Source organism: Tachypleus tridentatus, chromosome 3 (assembly GCF_004210375.1).
Source record: "Tachypleus tridentatus isolate NWPU-2018 chromosome 3, ASM421037v1, whole genome shotgun sequence".
NCBI lineage: Eukaryota > Metazoa > Arthropoda > Merostomata > Xiphosura > Limulidae > Tachypleus > Tachypleus tridentatus.
Window position 1 is genome coordinate 98580709 of NC_134827.1, and position 19809 is coordinate 98600517.

The window sequence follows — 19809 nt, forward strand, 5'->3', positions numbered from 1 at the left end:
GTCATCACTACCCACCGCCACCTCTTGCGCTTTTCTTTTACTAACGAATAGTGGGATTGACCTTTACATTATAACACCCCCACGGCTGAAAAGACGAGCGTGTTTGGTGTGATAAGAATGCGAACCTGCGACCCTCTAATTGCGAGTCGAACGACCTAACCACTTGGCCACGCCGAGCGGAGAAGACAAAGAGAAAGCGTAGGGTCATGTTCACACAAAATAGTACCAATGTATCAGTTAAACAGCTTAGAGCCTAAATCTTGTTTCAAATATACATCACGGTTCATTCTATAGTTCTTTATATGTATATAAAGTATTACAATATTCGCTTTGCTTACAGTAAATTTTAATGAACTGGATTCTTATTGTATGAAGAGTGACTTACACAATATTAGCCATGCTCACGAGGACATTCGATACACTGATTACGTGCTGAGACCCCAGGACACAAGCGTACGTAGCCTTTACAAGTTCAGAGTTGCTATAAAAAATATATAAATAAAGGGCAGCATCTGCTTTATATGCAGCTAAAGGCGCGGCGCACGTTCAGCATCATATCGCGGTCTCGGACCTTGAACATTCCGATCCGCAACTTGGCACAACAACAACAAGGCCTCTACTGGCTGCAATATTTATATAGTTTTTCATTCCGCAAATGTTTCATTTTTGTAAAGAAATTCAATTTCCATAAAACATGTACCTGACTATGATATGTTTTGTACTATCGCAAGGAGTTACAATACACCATTGTATCTGGACACAGAATACGCACACTCTTGAACAGTATGTCCTGTTCAAAAATATAATACACACAAAAGAAAATGTTCTCCTGTTTCAAAACGGCTTTCAGAGGGCGCACACATTCTAATATATACATGTACGTATGTACTTGCGCGTAAGTTACACCGGTGAATGGTGTTCCCTATCGCGGCCAAAAAACAAACATTTTTTTCCCCAACTTTGAATGTTTGGATAAAATTATTCTCACATTTATGCACTAATGTTTCAGAAACACAAAATTTCGATGAACATCTTGTCGAATTATTATTTTTACAGCTTGGCACGTGCAATAATAATAATAAAAAGCAAAGCAATTGTAATAAGCAAGCACAAAAAAAAAAAAGCATAATCCCAAACGTCACTTTTAAAAACAGCCAAAACCAAAACCAATCTACTTATTTTCCATCCCTGTGCTTAATTGATTGTGTTCATGGGCAAAAGGTCATAATAACACTCAGCTTAGCCTAGAGCAAACCATGCTATGTTACCAGAGGTTTGAAATGCGTTTGACATGTAAGGTGCGATTGCTTTTACATCACCTCAAGAAGGGCTTGGTCCTCGTGTCTATCACTCCCTGATTCTTATACAAACAACTAGCAAACACTCTCGTTAGCCTGACACACGAGTAATATCCGATCCAACCCACAGGTTTGCTCTACCAGGAAAGCAACATGTCCATTTTCGCCTCTAGCACTGACGCGATACATTTGCTCTTTTAAATGCTGCGTAGTTTAAAATATTCGCACTTCAGACTTCAGACCTGGCATGGCCAGGTGGGTTAAGACGTGCGACTCGTTCCAAACATGCTCGCCCTTTCAGCCGTGGGGGCGTTATAATGTCAGAGTCAATCCTACTATTCTTTGGTAAAATAGTAGCCCAAGAGTTAGTGGTGGGTGGTGATGACTAGCTGCCTTCCCTCTAGTCTTACACTGCTAAATTAGGGACAGCTAGCGCAGATAGCCCTCGAGTAGCTTTGTGCGAAATTCAAAAAGCAAAAAAAAAAAAACAACTTAAGGCTTCGTTCTGGCAATTGTTGATTCAAACACAAGTTCACATCCTGTACGTTAAACGGTTTATTTTAGGGTTAATTGCCCGTTAAAATTTGGTCCCAGACACTTCTCCTTGAACAAAAGTACAACCAAGTGTTCCATTAAAACGTAAAGCTCTAAAACGTTAATTACAAAGTTATTTATTTTAAAATTATAAACCCAACAATTGGCTGCGTGAAGAACAAATAGTGTCAGACAACTTCGTAATCTAAGAATATCTGGTCAAAGCCGTACAAAGAGCTACTTATCTATCTGCGCACTTTGCGCAGATCCGTCCTTTTGAACTGATGGAATAGACAGTCAATAGAGAAAGGCACCCACTGCGAACTCTTGGATTACCCTTGGAATTTGACAGTCACTCTTATGGCGCACCCACGGCCCAGAAAACGGAGCGTTACTCACAGGTCACGCTAGGCCGTCAAATATATAAATATTTCAAATGTTGATATAATATAAAATAATAAGCAATTTCAAAAGAGAAATTACACATACCAGAGGAAAATTATAGTGAATTATAGACATATGTTTAAACTCAATACTATCTTCTTACATGCTAAGTCTTTGAACAGTCAATACATTTTTAAAGAAGTACTCCATTACGCAAATAAATTGGTTTAATTCTTGAAGTTAAACACAAAGCTATACAATGGGCTATCTGTGCTCTGCCCACCACTGGTAACGAACACGGATAACAGAAACAGTTCAATAATAATAACAATAAAACTTCCTGTGCCTTTTGGAAGACCCGACATGGCCAGGTGGTTAAGGCACTCGAGTCGTAAGTTGAGGGTCGCGGGTTCGAATCCCCCGTCACAACAAACATGATCGCCCTTTCAGCCACGGGGGTGTTACAATGTCTCGGCCAATCCCACTATTCTTTGGTAAAACAGTAGCCCAAGAGTTGGCGGTGGGTCATAAAGACTAGCTGCCTTCCCTCTAGTCTTACACTGCTAAATTAGGGACGGCTAGTGCAGATAGCCCTCGTGTATCTTTGCACGAAATTCATAAAACAAACAAACAAGCCTTTTGGAACAAAAATGAAAACAAAATACGACTTAAAACATAAATAAGGTCAAAGGTTTTAAAGAATTAAAAAATAACATTTCTGTTTTTTTTGGGGCTGTTTTAGTGTTTGCTATTATAAACATAATTTTCACTTCGTCATTTTTTATGCATCTATTTTATTACTGACTTTCAGACTCAAGCTGTGGAAATGCATGAAACTGAATTTTGGAGTAATATTTTTCTTCACGTTCGGTATGACCAAATGGTTAGGGCGCTCGACTCAAAATAAGAGGGTCGCGAGTTCGAATACCCGTTCGACCACATGTAAAGTAATGGTCAATCGTTGGTAAAAAAGAGTAACCCAAGAGTAGGCTGTGGATGGCGATTACCAGTTGCCTTCCCTCTGCTCTTACACTGCTAAATTAGAGACGGCCGTTGCAGGTAACCCTGGTAGCTTAGCGTGAAATTCAAAACAAACGCACAAACATTTATACATAACAACTCACCTGAAGTTGTTGTTTGTCTTTTTTGCAGTGTATGATTATTAAACTATCTATAATCTCTATAAGGCACTTCCGGTTCGAGAATATCTCTTTCATTTAACACAAGAGCTCAGGACAACATGGAACTGGGAAAAAAACATTTAATAATCTCGACGCATTTCTTCTTTTTAGCTTCGTTCTAAACAAAATATCCATCCAAACATTTTTAAAGACCTACTACAGAATGCTCGGATTCGCATTTCCCCTTCTCTAGGTTTAATTATCTTTAATATTTGTTATTATATGATAGCTGAGGATTTGTTTTTAACTTGAACCCTTCCAAAATTTATTTGACTTTTTGTCTCGTAATCTCAGTAACACAAACGTGGTCTTGTCTTGTAACCTCAGTAACACAAACGTGTCTTGTCTTGTAACCTCAGTAACACAAACGTATCTTGTCTTGTAACTTCAGTAACACAAACGTAGCCAAAAACAATACTCTGGGATCCCAGGAATCGTCAAACGAAACGTTGAGTACGCAGGATCGTCAAGTTACTTTGTAACGACATTTAAGACGATGTGTAAATTATTAGGATAACTTACTTTTCAAGGTATTCCAGTAAAACACCGAGTTGAAAGCTTCGCTATACGTCTCCAAGCTGTGTTATCTGAAAGGAAAAAAAAACATTATTCCTCGTATATCAACTTTAATTATTTAAAAAAAAACAACAACATACAATTACAACAACGTACGAGCCAGTGAGCCTGCATTACATGTAGCGAAGTTCATGAAATATTCCTATAAATGAGTGTAAACGGAAATACGTAAAAAAACCTTTCTGATATATATATGCTTCGGAGGTTAAAAAAAACAACAACAGAGAAAACAATCATAATTTAAACACTAGGCCTAAACAACGTCATGGTTATCAAGTGGTCCCATATGTAAAAGGCCCGAGCGATTGATATAATATGAGTGGGTATTGCGTGACCGATTATGAACTACAGTACTTTTATTCTACACGTAATGAAAGTATCCAACTTACTTGTGTACAGGGTGTATTTTAAGGGTTCAAGTTTGAGTAATTCACCATTTAAATTACAGCTCACTAAAATTGTCGGCGTAGCCATCTCTAATAATAGTCTCAAAGCTCGTTATCTGCCATTAGATAATCCTTTAATTTAGGCCTCGTTTTGCAATTTTTTAGAGAATGAGAACAACTTTACCTCTGTAACATACACAGCCACCAGAGGGAGTAGCAAACGCAGTAGGCTATAATGAAGAGATGATACCCAGATCAGTCCCATGTACTAGCGGTACACAACCACATGCTTTCTTCGATACAGGAACCAATATAATTGTATAATAACCTGTTATTAAGCGTCCAACCCCCTTACTTAACCCCACAATTACTTTTTAAATATTGGGTGAATCAGAGATATAATAAGCAAGCGGACAATGCTGTGGTAAGTGTTTTTGTTCTTTGTGGTTTGTTTAAGAATAGTGGGGGTTCGAGAGTTGGAGCCCTGTTTCCGTTCTCAATTTGTAAGTTATTCATGGACTCACAAGCTGTTGTCTGTCGGTAACTGTTGGGTTCCATTATGTTTTTCAGATTAACTGTCCCGTTCTTTACACAATCTATGTAGCAGTTATGACATAATTTAAGAAAATCTTGAATATGAGAACAATTTTAAAACTTTTAATATTGCTAGTATTTCAAGATTAAAAACCAACACGAGCACTAGACTAAAGGCCATTTTTCATATTTATGTCTGAAAATTTACATGCTGGTCTTCTTTTTGTATTATAATAAAGTTTGTTTGTTTGTTTTGTTTTTTTGCGCAAAGCTACTCGAGGGCTACCTACGCTAACCGTCTCTAAGTTAGCACTATAAGACTAGAGGGAAAACAACTAGTCATCACCACTCACCGCCAACTCTTGGGCTACTCTTTTACCAACAAATAGTGGGATTGACCGTCACATTATAATGCCTCCACGGTTGAAAGGGCGAGCATGTTTGGTGCAACCGGGATTCGAACCCGAGACCCTCGGATTACGAGTCGAACGCCTTAACACACTTGGTCATGCCGGGCCTATTATAATAAAGTATTCTAGTGTGAGCTTCCTGTTGTACCGTTCTGTATAACGATATTTTTAAAGGTTTTTATTTCACCAATTGACCAGGTGGGTTAAGGCGTTCCACTCGTAATCTGAGGGTCGCGGGTTCGAATCCCCATCGCACCAAACATGCTCGCCCTTTCAGCTGTGGGGAGTTATAATGTGACGGTCAATTCCATTATTCGTCGGTAAAAGGGTAGCTCAAGAGTTGGCGGTGGGTGGTGATGACTAGCTACCTTCCCTCTAGTCTTACACTGCTAAATTAGGGACAGCTAGCGCAGATAGCCCTCGTGTAGCTCTGCGCGAAATTCAAAACCAAAAAAAAATCACCAATTTCTAGATCCTTTGCCATCAGAATTTCAAATTTCATACCCTCACACACAAATGTAAGTACACCCTTACGATTCAGTCTCTGTGGAATTACTCATACTGAAATACTGAATTCTGAGCTGTAAAGATTTGTCTTTTATTAGATAAATATACACAATCAATAACTAAAGTCTTCCTATACACTATTAACTTTAAAAAAAGGATAGAAAGAAATGCACAGTTTGGTTTTGTTTATCTGATACTGACATTAATTAGCAGGATGTTCCGCGAGCCTGCAGGCACTGCTTTACCATTTCATGACATCTGTTCGATATTAGTACACGCAGTTATTTTGGGAAATCGGGAGTAGAATAATTCGTACCGGTCGATGTTATGGGAGGGAATGAGAAGAGTGGGTTATAGTACACGTAATTATTTGTTTCCAGAAAATCAACACTAATTTATTATCCACGAGACAACCCCCATAATTTCTCTTTGTGCCTAATGTCACGTGTTTTGCACTGTTATTTTGTAGATCCACCCACGTGCACAAAGACATCAAAACAAACTGACGACGTATACAATGTCATACCGTTCCCTGTGATTAAGAGTCGCACGTGTTCGGTACCGATTCCTGAAAGCACGTGAAAAAAATCTTCAGAAACCGGAAGAAACAGTCTACGAACCGTCTACGAGTGTCTACTAAAATGTCTGGAGAAAAAAAAATGGCTCCGACAATTGGACGAACCGCCGCAATGAGTACTTCTGAGGTCAAGAAAACCAATTTCGACAGTTTCTCCTGTAACTCAATTATTCCCAGATCTCCTGTGTTTGTGAATTTATGTTCTGGTTTCTTCGCTTTTGACAAAACTACGGAAGAAAATACGGCGCGTCCGAAAAGTCTGTAATCATAAGCACTTATACGAATTTTACAGAATATGTTCCACGTGCCGTTCTTGAAACTCGAAACTAGGTTTGGAGACAGTATTTCCATACACTTTGAATACCGCGAAGCATATTCGTGTCATTGTCAACTGTTAGACACCCGTCACGAATTCGTTGTTTCAGATGTTTGTGTCCCCTGACCTATAATTTGTATACACGTGCCTTGATTAGTTAGTTCCAAGAAAAAAATTAAAAAAGGAATCAAATTCGGCAGTAACCTTCTTCTGGGGTCAACATCCTCTGCTCTCACAGCACGACTAGCTTGACCTCCTCGAGCTCTGGCAGCGCCATAATTAGTAACGTATCTGAAACTGGGAATAGCTGTAAATGTGTATGTGTTTTCATACAGCAAAGCCACATCGGGCTATCTGCTGAGTCGACCGAGGATCGAACCCATAATTTTAGAGTTGTAAATCCGTAGACTTACCGCTGTACTATCGGTATGGTTTCATACTTTTTTGGATGCCATGTATTACTACCAAAGCTGAAATACCCGATTATTGTGAGTTATACTCAGTGGGGCCGAAAGTAGAATATACACAGAAATTTCTTACTGATATAAAATGTAATTTCTTGTATCCCTAACAAACTCGTATATTGTAAACCGTGTCTAGATATATAGCAAATTTGACTGTATGACGGTCGTCCTTAGAAGAATGACCTCAAACCAAGTGTTAAAATCTCTTAGCATCACAAAAGGATGTAATTTCATACGAAATGTTTTAGGTTTAACTACACTGCTAACGTGTATACATTTGTTGGATTCCACTGGACTTAAGTTGGATTTATAAACAAGTTTGCTTGATTAAAATGGTGCAACGTATTGGATGAAAAGTGATAAAGACAAAAAAAAAAATAAAAAGACTCAAAATTCAACTCTCATAATATAATTTATGTTCACAGTTTTGTGTTATTAATAACCAGAGCATATTCTTTCTTTAAAGTGTTTATTAAGATCCTTCGAGTCTTTCTATTGATGACCAGTACTGAACTCGTAATCTGAGGGTCGCGGGTTCGAATCCCCGTCACATCAAACATGCACGCCCTTTCAGCCGTGGGGGCGTTATAAAGTGATGGTAAATCCTACTATTCGCTGATAAAGGGTAGTCCAAGAGTTGGCGGTGGGTAGTGATGACTAGCTGCCTTTCCTTTAGTCTTACACTGCAAAATTAGGGACTGCTAGCGCAGATAGCCCTAGTGTTGCTTTGCGCGAAATCCAAACCAAACCAAAACCAGTGACAAGCTTGCTCTTATCAGTTTGTTTCTTTCGAATTTCGCGCAAAGCTACACGAGGGCTATCTGCGCTAGCCGTCCCTAATTTAGCAGTGTAAGACCAGAGCGAAGGCAGCTAGTCATCAACATCCACCACCAAATCGTGGGCTACTCTTTTATCAGTGAATAGTAGGATTGACCGTCACATTATATTGCCTCCACGGCTGAAAGAGCAAGCACGTCTGACGTGACGGGGTTCGAACCCGCGACCCTCGGAATACGAGTAGAGTGTCTTAACCACCTGGCCTGCTCTTATCACACCTAAACAAGGTTATTTGTGTTGTGTATGTAGAACTTAAATACCTTGCCAAGTCAGTGCACACGAAAGTTTGAAACGATACAAACAAAAAAACAATCAAACAAATGTAACGTTTTTCAAGATCGAAAAACAGAAAAAAATTAAAAAGTTTTACGATTAAAAAACATTTTGATGTCCTTTTTTGTTAAATAAACTGCATCATATTAGCTTAAACGCTTCAGTACCAGCGAAACGTCAGAGCCAATTCAGAATCATGTCATTATAGGCCTAATATTTATAGTAATGGGTAAATCGTTTCTTTCCAAGAAGAGTTTTGAAGTGATTACGGAATTAGAAGGACAGAAACGCCTAGTATTACACAACAACTATTACGTGAGGGTGGATTTAACTGATTTAAATTACAGTCTGAAGAAGGTGTTAAAATTATTATCTTGAAGGCACCGCCAGGGAGTGTCGACAAAAGCATTCAAACACCAAGTTTTTTTTTTTTTTTTTTCAAACGGAATGGCTTAATGGTAAGAAAGAGAACCATCCACCTTTCGGCTTTCTTTTAGAATGAGTAAATGACATTTTTGATATATGCGTTTGTGGTAATTGTAAGTGGAGAAGACTGAAGATGACTCTTTCATCAGTTCCCCATCTTTTACTTTTCTTCCTGAGACCTTCGTTCAATTCTCATCATCCAGAAATAATCTTCTTACAGATTTTTACGTGGGTGATGTATAAAAATTCGCAAGCACGATCTATTTCACATGGTGATAACCTTAGAAAGAGTGAAAAACCAACATGACCAGGAGCTTAGAGCGCTCGAATCACAATCTGAAGATCGCGAGTTCGACATGCTGGCCCTTCCAGTGATGTTATAGGGATGTTATAACGTGTCGGTCAATACCACTATTTGTTGGTAAAAGAGTAGCCCAAGAGTTGGCAGTTGGTGGTGATGACAAGCTGCCCTCCGTCTAGTCTCACATTGCTAAATTAGAGATGCTAGCGCAGACAGCCCTCGTGTAGCTTTGCGAGAAATTCTAAGAAACAATTCTAATTAATGATAATCCAGCACTTAGTTTTTGGTAGGCCTAACTCCAGTGTTAGAGACCCCTAGCTTGCCGTTATTAATTTATACACTTGATTTCTATATATCAGTGGAGGGAGCCATCATTTCACTTGAATGGGTGAGAATTCACCGAATGAGACTTTACTACATACATTAGACTATCGTGGGTATATCTTAACTATATATTCGAATGATTTGTTAAGCCTTATTTCTCCCTAACTTATTATAGTTATTTTACAGTTACTTGTTGAACCTTGTTACAGTTATAATAGCGTGGACGTAGTTAACGTTTAAACAAAAATACGTTGCATGCATTAAATAAAACCCCAACTGAGATCACAGGGAAGTTTGAAACAAATAATAAATTAATTTTGAGGTTTGAGCTCTTCCAACTTCTATGTAAATGAGATCCTTTGAGATTGTACATAGGCTTTCCTTTGTAAGAATGCTATCTTGGTGATTCCTAATTAATCCCTTGGATGTCTACGAAGTAGTAACTGGTAGGTAGTGATAAATTAAAGTCACTTAAAAGCAATCTCTAGGCGCAGTGCTTAATTAATTTAAATTTTAATTTATATATATTCTAATCTTTTCCTGTAAAATGCTACGATTAGAAACAAACAAAGAACAGACGAGTTTGTATTTACACACGTACAGTAAGTCATATAATATTTAAGAGTAAAATAACGATAACATAGTTTTTAAGAATTTATTTTTTGTCGCCTATTTTGATTTGTTTGTCTTTCAGCTGTGCAAATTTCAAGCCTGTTAGCTGAAATAGAATCACGCATTATGAGCCATGTTATATATGTACCATTCTCCAGTATTGGTTTATATACAACACATAGACAATTTTTTGTTATATATAGAAAACCTCTGCATACTTTGTACCATTACATTATACGCGTAAAGGGCACAATATTTATATTATGTTGAAAACTAAGATGGTTGAAACATAAAAAATGGACGACACTTTATCTTAAGTAAATAAATAATGAAATAGAAAAGCACGTTTCAACAGTGGACTCTTCGTCTCACATTTCTCTACAACCTTTTGAAGAAATAAATCGAAAACAAATGGAACACTATCCATTATACACACATAAACGTTGCGGATTCCAAACTAAAATTCACTCGTTTCAATTACTCTACGATACTACAAGACTATTTCCATGAAAAAATGAAGATGGAAGGGAAAAAATGCAATCCACAAGGACACACACGTAGCAACTGTTGATTACATTATCAGCTATCCGTCGTTACTCTCATAAGAAAAAATAAGTCATTAGTAAAGAAGGGCGTAAGTGGTTGTGAATAAATAATAGTGTAGGAGGTCATGAGTTGTAAGAAGTTGAGTTGACTGACTACCAGTGACATTGACTTCATATGTTATCCCTTTATTTACTGCTATTTTTTATCTATATCCATGACTTTTGAATCAAGGATTTGTTTTTAAATTAATCTTTTATTTCGCGTCTCAGTTATCAACAAACAACTAATAAAGATCCTTTAACTGAAGCTTCCCCCTGAACGTGTATTCTGTTGCACCAATTCCGTGTGCCACATCACTAGTACATCATCTATGTCCAATCTGATTTACGATAATAAATTTAGGCAACAGCAGTATTCTCGCGCCAACGTGTTTAGTGGACTCGATATTTTAACACATTCTCACAACGTATGGGAAATATCGCTTATTTTCATCCTTTATTGAAACGAATGTACATTTTCTTTCACAATTCGAGATATAGTTGGTCTACCCGTACGTTATAGGGAGAACAGACCAAACGTCTATGATTTTCACACATACATCATGGCAAAGTAAATACAAGTTCTTTGGTCTTTGGCCCGGCATGGCCAAGCGTGTTAAGGCGTGCGACTCGTAATCTGAGGATCGCGGGTTCGCATCCCCGTCGCGCCAAACATGCTCGCCCTTTCAGCCGTGGGGGCGTTATAATGTGACGGTCAATCCCACTATTCGTTGGTAAAAGAGTAGCCCAAGAGTTGGCGGTGGGTGGTGATACTAGCTGCCTTTCCTCTCGTCTTACACTGCAAAATTAGGGACGGCTAGCACAGATAACACTCGAGTAGCTTTGTGCGAAATTCAAAAACAAACAAACAAATCTTTGGTCTTCACTTTAACATCCGACACAACAACTGGTTCTCTTTATTCTCGGCTATTAACAAAGACACTCATCAGATTTAATGAATTCCTCATTCCTCTTTTGGCGAACAGCCCCGCTTAAATACACTCCCAACCCCACTTAGGCCAGTAGGAACTGTGGTTAAAATCCAAACTTTCAAAATAAGCAGCTAAACATGGGATTTATCTCAAATTTCAAACAGGGACCGACAATAACCAGGCTTAGCGGAAGTTCGTGATTTCCTGCTGCTCTTTGAGGTGCTGAGGAATCGTACCTCTTATAAGCTGCTCACGATCAAAATTCACAATCAATCACTTTCTCTTAAACAAACAAGGGACGCGTCATTAAGGTTACAGCTCATCCTTGTTTTGGCTGCGGAAAAAAGAAATATATCGCGTAAAATCAAAATGATTCAAATATTTTGAGTATATTACCTCATACAGTGAGTGACTGTTTAGTTGTCGAAGGAAATAAATATTTTTATTTTATGAACTTCATTGTGCATACTTTGTAGATGTTTTATTTTATTAATGTATTGATTTAATTATAATTTCTCAAGTATTTATCTATATGTATATATATATATATATGTATGTGTGTGTAATGGTAACCCTCAGATTGCTAATTTACTTTCATAATGTCCATTATCGGTGGAACACATACATTACGCTATGTTGAGTTACGTTTGTTCTTTGGATTTCGCGCAAAGCTACACAAGAACTATCTGTACTAGCCGACCCTAATTTAGCAGTGTAACACTGGTCTGGTTTGGTTTGAATTTTCGCGCAAGGCTACACGAGTGCTATTGAGCTATCCGTTCCTAATTTAACAGCTAGTCATCACCACCCACCGCCAGCTCTTGGGCTTTTCTTTTACTAACGAATAGTGAGATTGACCGTACCATTATAACACCCCCACGGCTGAAAGGGTGAGCATGTTTGGTACGACGGGGATTCGAACCCGCGACATACTGAGTAACTGTATTATATTTCTTGATTTTTTTTTCAATTTTTGTATCCGTTACGATAATCCATGTGAATAAGTGACCAATTAAATTGGCCAAAATTTATTATCTATGTAAGATATATTAATAGGATTAAGTTTAGGTTCAATAATATTTTTGTTTCAGTTTCTGAGTTCAATTATGAACGATGTAACCATCAAAAACATGAACCCACAAGTAATTCGGTACATAAATGCTTTAGAAAAAAAAAAAAGTGGTTAATTTAGTGTACAAAACTGACCAGCTTGACCAGTAAAACACAGAAGTAGTTGAGTTTTTACGGTAAGTTTATGAACTCATAATCCTAAAATTTGGGGTTTGAATTCCCCGCGGTGGACACAATAGATAGAGCAATGATACTTTGCTTTAAAACAAATAAATTTTATGTCGTTCCAACTTATTTGCATACCTGTAAAGAAAAAGAAATAGTCTCTTTACTCACAAATCCCGCCCGTTAGTACAGCGGTAAGTCTACGGATTTACAACGCTAAAATCAGGGGTTCGATTCCCCTCGGTGGGCTCAGCAGATAGCCCGATGTGGCTTTACACACATACTCCCAAATTAATGCGTTCATAGATTTTGGTGCAGAGACAAGCCGGAGTGGAGCTCTGAATGTAGGGGCATGGCCGCAAGGATCCTTACTAATTTACCACAAAGATCAAAATACATATAGAAACACTCGAGGATTTTAAAATTATACACCTACAGGATTGTATTCTATACAAAGTACAGGTAATATCATGAACTTCATTAGTTCTGAAACAGCAGAAAATAACCAAATAGCACAAACTATTGTCACTGTTAAAAGATATAATGCTATATACAGTTTCAACTAAAACATCAATACAAGGACTTGATGATGTTCATATCTATCATTCTACTATCAATACCTTGATTTTCAATCGATCTATATAACTACCTAGTTATTACTGCGCTATTTCTATTTCGATGTTCTATCATTTCTTGATGTTTATCTATCTACTTCTGTGACTCCCTAGATATCATTCTACCTACCTATTTCTTGATGTTCATCTACCTCTGTGACTGCCTAGATACCATTCTACTTACCTATTTCTTGATGTTCATCTACCTCTGTGACTGCCTAGATATCATTCTACCTACATATTTCTTGATGTTTATCTATCTACTTCTGTGACTGCCTAGATATCATTCTACTTACCTATTTCTTGATGTTCATCTACCTCTGTGACTGCCTAGGTATCATTCTACTTACCTATTTCTTGATGTTCATCTACCTCTGTGACTGCCTAGATATCATTCTATCTACATATTTCTTGATGTTCATCTACCTCTGTGACTGCCTAGATAACATTTTACCTATCCATTTCTCGATGTTTATCCACCTCTGTGACTGGCATTCTACATACCTATTTCTTTATGTTTATCTCTCTCCGTATTTGCCTAGGTATCATTCTAACTACCTATGTCAATGTTTACTTACCTCTGTTCAATTTTCAACAGTCAGACTGTTATTACATTCAGTTTCCTATCTAGTTACACCGTAATACGTACGATAATAATATTACATTAACATCAGTAACCTATTCAAAATATACCTATAATCACTACTTCATCCTTAAGTCTCCAAATTCATAGTTACAAACTCAAAACTTATACAGAGTTATGTATTCTGACTCACAATTAAGCTTATATGAATGGTGTATGCAACTATGAATACTCATTATAATATTTAGCCTTGTACAGAGTTGTGTATTCTGACTCGAGGGACAGGATTAATCACCACTGAGCTCTTGGACACACCTACAACATAAGACTTACTATAACTTAATCTATAATTCGGTTCTGTAACAAAGACTTCTAATTTGATGGTTCAGCACTGCTTTACCACCCACACAAACCGACGGAAAGAACAGGAGAGAACGAAGAGCCCAATAGCCCGGATGTACGCTCGTAAGTGCCACTTAGAATTCCAATGATGACGCAAGTCAACAATCTCGTTGTTTCTCATGGACTTTCGTATTTACTTTAGCGACTTCTAAAAATGGAGGCGTTCCTTGTTAATTTCGACTTCCGAGTACTATACTAACTACACATTAGTTTCAGTTTTTTGCAGGGAACAATAAAAACAATAACAAATTAGTCCAAAAATCGTCTTCTATTTTTAAATATATATATATCTTGTAGAATATAAACATTAAAAATAACCCTAAACTTATTTAAAGTTGCAAGTACACACACTAGGGCTCGTCTTCGAAAGCAGGTTTAGATACTGTAAATATTTTATCCAACGTGTTTGTGTGGGCTGCTGCAGACAGATTTTGAGAAATCTTTGATGTACGTACTCAGGTCCACTTCAAATCAGTGACGTAGAAAAGTGAGGACGCTGTCTTGTGGACCACAAAGCAAAGACGTATGAAATTTGTCTTCAAACTTCAGACATGTCATGCACAAAGAACCATAATACACGAAATAAGTGTTTCAAAATGTTCGAACTCGTCAAGATTCAATGAACGTTTGACCAAAACTACTGGGGTCGTAAAATCTGTGGTTTCCATGTTGTAGTCTCACGATGGGGCAGCGGAAGTTTTACGATCTACATTCTGGAGTTCGCGGAGAACAAAGCAAATAATCTTATATTTGTAAAAACGGCTCGTTTGGGTTGAGAACATTTTGGTAACCTCTCTCTTTCTTTGTGAACCTGACGATGACCGAAGAAGGTCGAAACGTTGTTCGCTCCTCTACGTCAAAAATTTTCTCAACCCAAACGAGCCGTTTTTACAAATATATTTGTCTACAAGTGGGTTTTCTCGACATCACTGATTATTAAAGCAAATAGTCTAATGTAACTCTGCTCTAAAAAAACCCAGCCATGTCGTTACGATAGAGTTGAATACGTGTGAATTTATTTCGATGAGAGTTTACATTAATTTTCAACTTATATAACACAGTACAGAACAAAAGTTATGTTCCAATTTGTCGGAAATTATATCGGTCAACATCAACCGAAACGTAACGTAACAGAAATTAGACATCTAAACTGTGAGAGATTTTGACTAATAGCAGAGTCAGAAAAAACACATACAAGTTATTACACTAAACTACATATCACTTAGGTTTTTAACTGTCAGAATAATACGTACTCGTATTTCGACAGCTGATCACCCGTATGACCCCCCAGTGGCACAACGGACTCACATCGCTAGAAACTGGGTTTCGATAGCCGTGACGGGCTGCACATTGTGCAGCTCTGTGATCAATTCTCAAACAAAATCAAAAACAAATCGTTCAAATCGTTCGTACGTGTGAGTTACTTTATCGAAACCGGCCAGAAATCAGCTCGATCGGAACCTAAATTTACAAACACACTCGACACCTGTCCACCTCTCACACCATGATGTCCGGTAGCTTATGAGGATCGGTCACTCATATTCCGATGTATTCAAGCCGAATTACGATTGAATCACACGACAATACACGACCAAGATCGGTTAGTTCTCGTATGATCCGTTGTTGTTTAAGGTAAATAAAAATCTCGCCAAAGATTTTTATGACACATCAGACCCAATATTCTACGGCAGGAAACAGGTGGGATGCACCAAAATGAAAACTTTATACGACTAGTGAAGGAACGTAATAACACGAGAATTATACAAAACTATCACAGAGAACAAAAGGCACCGAAGAGTCATGCGGAACACAGTAACAAGTAATAAATATCCTTGTTATTTTAACTGGAAATCTTACACCAGTCCCCCTTTTACATACAAGCACAAAAAAATGAATAAAAATGAAAACACGAACAAATGTCTTGGTTGGAGGCTATACGATGTTACTCAATTTAAATACCTAAATATAGGTTTAGAGAGTAACGTTAAAAATATATACAAGGTTTAAATAGTACGAACGACACTCTTATTTAGCAAGTAAACACTACAGTATAACCAATGCTCAAGTTTAGAAAGAAAACAATGTAAGTAAAATTAGTATTCAGAAAGTAGGCAATATATAATAGGTTCATAGAAAGGGAAAAAAAATGATGTTTAGGTTTAGAAAGACACAGCGTGTTCGTGTGTTTTTCTTAGAGTAAAGCCATATCGATCTATATGCTGAGTCGACTGAGGGGAATTGAGCCCCTAATTTTACAGTTGTAAATCCGTAGACTTACCGATGTACCAAAAGATACACAATACATTGTTGTTTTTTAATTAAGCAGAAAGGTGCTAAATGGGCTATCTGTGCTCTGCCCATGACGGGTATCGAAACGCAGTTTTTAGAGTTGTAAATCCGCAGACATACCGATGAGCCACCGGGGGGCGATACACAATACATAAGGTTGCTGTTTAAAAAAGTAACCAAAAAAGAAAATGTCCTTTACAATATAAACAATACAAAAAAAGGTTCATGATTAAAGTAAACCATACAGAAAAGGTTGATGCTTAGAAAGTACATCATTAAAAATATCGTTTTTAGAAAAAGTAAACACTACAGAAAGTGTTCCGTGGAAAATAAACACTATAAGAAAGGTTCATGTTTAGAGGATAAATCATATCGATTTTTTGTTTAGAGGTAACCACAAAACTACACAATGCTCTGCCCACCACGAGTGTTGACACCCAGTGTTTGGATATGTGAATCCGCAGACATACCGCTCTGCCAATGGGGGGCAAGCCATATCAAACAAAAAGCCTATATTTAGAAAGTAAACAGTATAGACGACGTTGAAGTGGTTAAGGCACTCGAATCCTAATCTGTGGGTCGCGAGATTGAATCTCCGTCACACCAAACATGCTCACCCCTTCAGCTGTGGAGGCGTTGCAATGTCACGGTCAATCCCACTATTTGTTGGTAAAAGAGTGGCCCAAGACTTGTTGGTGGGTGGTGATGACTAGCTGCCTTCCCTCTGATCTTACACTGCTAAATTAGGGACGGCTAGCGCAGATAGTCCTTGAGTAACTTAGCGCGAAATTGAAAACAAACCAAACTATATTGTTCTCATATTGTAATTTGTATATCCTGGGGTTTCGACAACCGTAGTGGGCAGAGCATAGATAACCCATTGTGTAGCTCTGTGCTTAATTTCAATCAATTAGTTAAAAACGCAAGTATTACTACATATCTTTTTGAACGTCATCTATTTGTTATAGGATTTGCTTTCGTTGAAGTCCATCCCGCTATTCAGCTACGAGTTGTCATAAAGATAGCGAGCAATGTTGCTGACTGACTAGTTGCCTTACTTTTGGTCAGCAGTTCTGAGGCTGGTCAGGCTTTGCTTGGACCTTGGATCTCTGACTTGGCTATTCAGTCAACGTGGCGCACAATGTGTTTGTTATTTAGGCTTAAAACATCATGTTTATTTTGTGTGTTATTTTATAATAATAGTGTTATTAAAGCGAATATTCCATGTCTAATAGAACAATAAATAAACAACAGAAATAGGAATTAGAAAAAAATATGTCTACATACCTTGGGTGTTTTATTATTATTATTCACAACAAATATAATGTGAAACTGCACAGGTAAAGTCTTTAATGTTACGAAATATATCCGCTAGGATATTTGGACATAGGGGAAAAAATAATAAAAATAAATCATGTTATCTAAAAGGTATTTATTGATTAAAATCATTCTTTCCACACAGTAAATTTTTTACGTATTTTATTTATATACACAGTATCATTTTTAATCTATAATTATTATTAGTGATTTTATGACATTGTTTGGTCATAGCGCTTAAGTAAGGAAGCACATTAGGGTAGTTTGGTTTGGTTTGAATTTCGCACAAAGCTACGCGAGGGCTATCTGCGCTAGCTCTCCCTAATTTAACAGCGTAAGACGGAAAGGCAGCTAGTCATCATCACTCACCACCAACTCTTGGGCCACTCTTTTACCAACGAACAGTGAGATTGACCTTCACTTATAACGCCATCACGACTGAAAGGACGAGCATGTTTGGTGTGACGGGGATTCGAACCTACGACCCTTGTATTACGAGTCGAGTGCCTTAACCACCTGGCCATGCCGAGACTCGAACCATATAGAATTAAAACTTTGTTTCATCTTCTCTAATTTTAATACTTGGTTTGAATAATAGAAATGGTATAACCAATATAAGCTGCTACCGTACTGAATCTAATTCAACATATCGCTTTTCAAAGATTGTATTTTACGTTTTTAATATTAACGGATCGAATGTTTATTTTTCCACAGAGACTCTTATTTTCAAATGGTCGAATGATTAAAAATACCACAGACACATGTCTTCCGCTGACTGTACAAATTGCGGTTGTTAACGTTTAAATTAATGTCAGTTAACTGGGAACAACAAAAATCATGTTTTATTTATAGTTCATTCATTACAAAGTCTCGCACTCGGTTCAGGCATGCTAGCACACACAGAATTGAAACTCTCATGATACGAGTTTTCACAATATACAAGACGAAATGGTAAGAAACTTTCCACCAGACGATTGGTGTGATGTAAAAAGAGGGGAAAGGTAGTTTACACAATAAGAAAGACACAATGATTCCAAAAGAAACGACATTCCACCAATGGGCGCTTGGTGTAATATAAGCGGTGTGAACGCTTTTTATATAACATACAGGACATAGATGTACAAAAGAAATATTTACCACCAGAGGGCGATTGGTGCGAAGTAAAAAGTCTGAAGGATGTTTAAATGATAAGCAAGACAGAGTGATACTAAAAATCTACTTTCTACCAGTAAGCGCTTGGTGTGGTACAAACACAAATATTATGAATCAGCTTGAGCCACCAGGACCATTCAAAAAGTGACATGCATCAAGTCGTATTTCAGTCGTCAAAAGCAAAGTGCAGCGTCTTGTAATATGTTCGATCCAGGCAAATTTACGCAACGTAATCAAGAGAGATCTCCATCTGGTTGTCGGATAGGGCATGACGGGACGTGCTGACATGAACAGTAACGACGTGGTGATGCTCCAAAGTCGTGGTATAAGAAAAGTTTCATTTAGAAATAAAACTTTTTTTGTTTGTTTGGCGATACCCACAAAGTTACAAAATGTGCTGAATGCTTGACTCACCACGGGTAACGAAACCTGGTTTTTAGTACTATTTAAACTAATTATCCCTTAATGGTACTCGTGTGAAACATTGCAAGCATTTTACTCATTTAAAATGAACTTAATTTGCGTTCTGTACCAGTTTTTGCAATCACATGTAATTTAATGCCTTCCAAATCTTTAGTTCAGACTGCATCTACAAGCAAAAAGAAATTATCTTGGAAATAAGCTTTTATTCTAGTATTGTCTATTTTCTGGTTACGCGCAGAAAGAGAAGAGACTTAGTAGAAAATCCCGTTGGTATAGCAAAAAATATAAATAAAAATCGAGATGGTCCACATCTTCAAATGGTGACGGCATTGATTTG

General features: G+C 37.5%; 1 protein-coding gene across 5 annotated transcripts in view; it reads right to left on the reverse strand.

The window, feature by feature from the left end:
* Positions 1–19809, reverse strand: part of LOC143247571 (discoidin domain-containing receptor 2-like) — a 384888-nt gene that overhangs the window by 239425 nt on the left and 125654 nt on the right. For all 5 annotated transcript variants that reach the window (XM_076495857.1, XM_076495853.1, XM_076495861.1 and 2 more), the window contains exon 2: positions 3920–3984. The gene's annotated coding sequence lies outside the window, so the exon portion shown is untranslated. The remainder of the gene's footprint in view (positions 1–3919; positions 3985–19809) is intronic.